This window comes from Cupressus sempervirens, chromosome 6 (genome assembly GCF_028749045.1).
Source record: "Cupressus sempervirens isolate cs-2001-9-10 chromosome 6, ASM2874904v1, whole genome shotgun sequence".
Classification (NCBI taxonomy): Eukaryota; Viridiplantae; Streptophyta; class Pinopsida; order Cupressales; family Cupressaceae; genus Cupressus; species Cupressus sempervirens.
The window spans coordinates 403,258,435-403,263,149 of record NC_143123.1 but is presented as its reverse complement, the minus strand read 5'-3'; positions in this window follow the sequence as shown (position 1 = coordinate 403,263,149).

Sequence of the window (4,715 nt, the reverse complement as noted above, 5' to 3'; positions counted from 1 at the left end):
AGTACCAAGCAGGGAATTTTACTTTGAGGCCTTCAAGTTAAACGAGCTTAGTACTTCTCCAATGGTGGAAAAGTGGTTTTTTTTTTTTTTTTGCCCATATAGTGGGCAACTGGCAGCTAAATTAGAAGCGGGCACTGTCTATCTTTTAATTAAAAATAGCAAGAGAATCTACAAAAAGGCATCTACAACGACCAGGAATGGTTGAATTATTTCATTGTGAAACTCTTGATAAGGGAACTATTACAAGCTCAGGCATGCCAAAGTAGAAAAAAAAAACTTATTGCCTTTTCTTCTGGCGTTGCAAAATAATTATTCATAGTTAGAGATGGATCAGAGATTATTTTTCAGTTTGAGGTGAATGAGGAAGAATCACAAATAGGTTCATTCATTCTTGGATGGTCTAGTGCAGGAAAGACAACTGTACTCACAACGAAACTCCTTCAGAAAGGAAATGAAAAGCAACGAAACAAACTCTCAGTTTTTGTTTTAAGTAATGATAACATATTTTCAAACTCCGACCAGCAGATTCAACAATAAAAGCTCAAGCTTCATATCTACAGCAGCAATATGATGAAAAGACAAATATTGTGCCAAAGATATTACAACTTTCACAAGAAAAAAACTCAACTGTCAAAGGAAAGGCCTCTATATTGCATACCAGCGTCACAATGATGTGAGCAAAACAAAGAAAAGAAATAACAGCCCGTAAATCTACATCAAATAGAAGTGAAAGAGTGTCCAAGACCGAGCAAGCAATGAGAAACTCACGTTTTGACATCCATGCAACAATAAACACCAGTCGGCAGCCAAAAAACCTTTTTTTTTTTTTTCCATGCCACGAGCTCTCTTATGGTGCCCAAACAACAAGAAAAATAATTCTTATGGTGGTCATAATCAGAAGACCCAACAATTCTGAATGACAAAAATGCCCAGAAAATGATCAGACTCGAACCCCAAAAGCTTCATAAAAGCTTCAGCAACTTGTTCTCTTTCCCTCTATGGCAGCCAACACATGGAAAAAGAACAAATTTGAAAAGTAAAGGAGCAGAAAATGAACAACAAATCACATTTCTCTCGTTTTCTTCCGTTATAGCAGCCTAACAGATAAGGACAATGGGAGAAATGAATGGCTTTACCTCCAACAACAGTGATATCACAGGAAAGTGCCTAGAAAGTCCAGATTCGAGCTACATATGTCATCACACAGGCTCCAGCAAACCCTCATTTTTCTCATGGCGGCAACAGAGCCTTCTCCAAATAATGAAAGTGTAAAAATGAAATGCTTTAATGTCTTTTTAGGTTTCATTTGCTCTTAGAAGCTTCTTCTTTCGGTCGGCATTTGTGAGAAATGTCTTGTTACAATATTTTCCAAGTCTTCTTTTCCTATCTCGTGGGTGTTCCTTACAAATGCCAAGCTTGGCCTTTCAAAGCGTACCTTTTATAAGGTATATAACTCTACCAAACATTCTTGCTCTTATGCTTATCAAGGTAGAACAAGTATTTTAATCCTATCATTTTAAAATGTCTATTATATTATTTATTATCTTTATTTTTACGTATTGACTATATTAATGAGATTATTAAGTGATGTTTTTAGAGTCGCTTTAATAACATCATTAATCTAATCAATATTTAAAATAATAATAATAATAAATAACATAATAAATATTTTTATCCTTTGACACTTATATCACTTATTAATAAAATTACATAGTCCATAATTTATTTATTTATAATATATGTTATCAATTGTGTTAATAATGTTATTGAGCGATTTAACTCATCACTTAATAATACCATTAATACAATAATCATATATATTATAAATAAATAAATGAACAAAGAATTGTGGATTATATATTATTATTATTATCTGATATAAGTATCAAAGGCTTTTATGATTCATTTATCTAATTAACATTTTATGTTGACTAGATAAATGTATTACTAATTAAATGTGACAAAGGATTAAAATATTTTCTTTAGCTTTAAAAGTCAAAACAAGATACTTTGGCAGAGTTATTGGTCTGGGGGGGCAGGAAATCATTGCTTTTGGAGTCTGGCAGGAGTTTTGGGGCTTCATTTATGAGGGTTAGTTGGTGATGATATCAGACCATGCCTTTTGGGCTATTTTGTACACCTTTTTGAAGTCTTGTAAAAGACTCAAGTTGGCCTTTGGGGTTGAATCCGACCCAGCATTTATGACTTCCAAAATGTAGTTGGCTATTTTTTGTGCATAAGTATGAGTTTTCAACTCATTTTTAGGGGTTCTGATTTGTGTGGATGGAGGTTTTGTGGCTTTTTCTCTAAGTCCTGGACTTCATTTCACATAGTCTTTAATTCATTTCTGGAGATATAATACAGGTTGCAGGAGTGTGATTATGCTTGGTGAAGTTATCAATGAGCCCTTTCCTTTTCTACAATTTCTGTGTGCTTTCTAAATGATTAGATAGATTAACTTGTGGATGTTTCATTATTCCTTGTTTTCTGTCTCATTTTAGCACCTTTGTGTAGAACAGTAAGTTTGTTTGTAGGTTAGAACATGTGTTTTAGGTGAAATTAGTCAAAGGGAGGTATCAATTTGTCTTTCTTTTCGTAGTTTCAGTTGAAAACCTTATTATAAATCATTTGTGCAAGCCTTTACAGGAAGTTGTGCTTCATTTGCATTTCATAAAGCTTTATTATCTTCTCTGTCACATGTGGGTTACATTTCCATATCCCTCTTTGGCGTATCACTTCCTTAGTTTAGACTTAAGGTTTAGGTTCTGGTTTTCAGTATCTTCTTCCCCTTTTCCCTCAAATTTTCTTTAAGTTTCAAGAGGTTATCACTGAGAGATTCAACAGGAGCCAGCCTAGAACCCAAAGGTTTCATCTCACTGTCCAGTCCCATACAGTGGAATGAATCCCATGTTAATTAAAAGTTTACTGAACCTTTTTTCAGTTCAGTAAAGGGTGCAAATCCTGAAACTTAACAGTTTTGGCATGCCTAGTGGGACTCGAATACTTTTTCCAACTGTGCTAGTACAGCTGAAAGCCTTTTTTAACTAGCCAGCAGGAAATGATGAATTTATGAGAAAGATACAAACACGAAGTTCCAGTTCTTTTGAATATATGTAGCTAGAAACTCCAAAAAGATGTGGAAGGAGTCTTGCTAGAACGAAGCCAACACCAAGAAGGCAACTATCAGCCCCTGGTTTTTGCGTATATAGCAGAACAGGGCAAAGGAAAGTCAGACGTTTAGCAAGTCCATCGGTAAGGGCTAAATTATTTGACATATCTGCTGGTTCACATACAAATTCAGCAAGTACTAGTTTTATACTAGCAGGTACAACAAATATGAGCTTTCAGCAAAGTGTTCCTGCTCAACAAATAACCTTGCAATAGCAACCTATGCAACAACTAGTACAACAGCCTCTATAGCAACCTCCGCCAATGGCGAGGCAATTTTCTTTTGTGCCTTTTAATCAAGGGAGTCCCTTGAATTTCGTCCAACATCATGACATACCACTTGCAGCATTAAAGAGTCTGCCAGATTTTACTGGAGAGAACCAGACTACAGCTTATGAGCACATAAGGGATGTTGCTACTTTGTGCAACGTACATCATGTCACAGAGGAGGATGTGGCTACTAAGTTGTTGGTAGCATCTTTCAAGGGGAAAGCATTACAGTGGTTCAGAAGCCTAACTGTTGGCTCGATAGGCTCATGGGATGCTTTAGGTGACGCTTTGACGAAGCATTTTGAGGACAAGTCCGACTTCTTGTCGCTGGTAGAGTAGCTCACAACTATAAAGCGAGTGCCACAAGAGCAAATGATGGATTTTAACAACCGGTTTCAAAGAACTTGGACTAGAATACCCATTACAGTAAGACCTTCAGCTGATCATGCTTTCCTTTATTATTTGAGAAGCTTAAATAGCGATATATCAGTAATGATTCAATCTATGGGAGGTGTTTCGCTGCCTCAAGCTTATGATATCGCCATTAGAGCTGAAAATAGTCTTATCCAGGTTGGTAAAATAGCCCCTAGGCCTCCAATGCCCATTTTTCCGGACATTCACCCAAATATGCCATTGACAATTCCACAATTTAACCAGTTACCTACTGTTCCCAGCCAAGAAATTGTCATGGCAGGCCCGTCAGGTACTGCAAGCCCTTCACAAGAGCTGCAGGAGATTAAAAATAGTCAGCTCAAAATTGAAAACATGATGCAAACTTTTAGTAACGAGCTGGTTAATCTTAAAAAACAACAGTTCTAGCCTAGGCCGCCTTACCAACAGCAGAATCCAGTTGCAAACCCGCCTTACCAGCAGCAAAATCCAAGTCAGGCCCAAGGAAATAGACAATCATTTCAAGGTAATGCAATGGGTTATAGACAGAATATTAATCAAATGCCTTTCCGACCTTATAACCCGACCCCTCTTAATGCTGCAAATCCAATAAGAGACATAGTCCCCATGCAAAATAACCTTGCAACAGATTTTGAATGGTGTTACCCCTGTAATGAACTGCATAATCAAGCCACATGCACAAATGGAGTTATAAATCAGGCATTAATGGTACAAAATACAGTGGCAGGACAACAACATGCCACTTATGATGCACCTGAACAGCAGCATGATACACCTACTCCTGAAACTAGTTTCCTTAACTGGCAGAAAGATGAGTTTTGTGCAGTCAATAATGACTCACCAATATCAGCAAATACCCGAGCTAA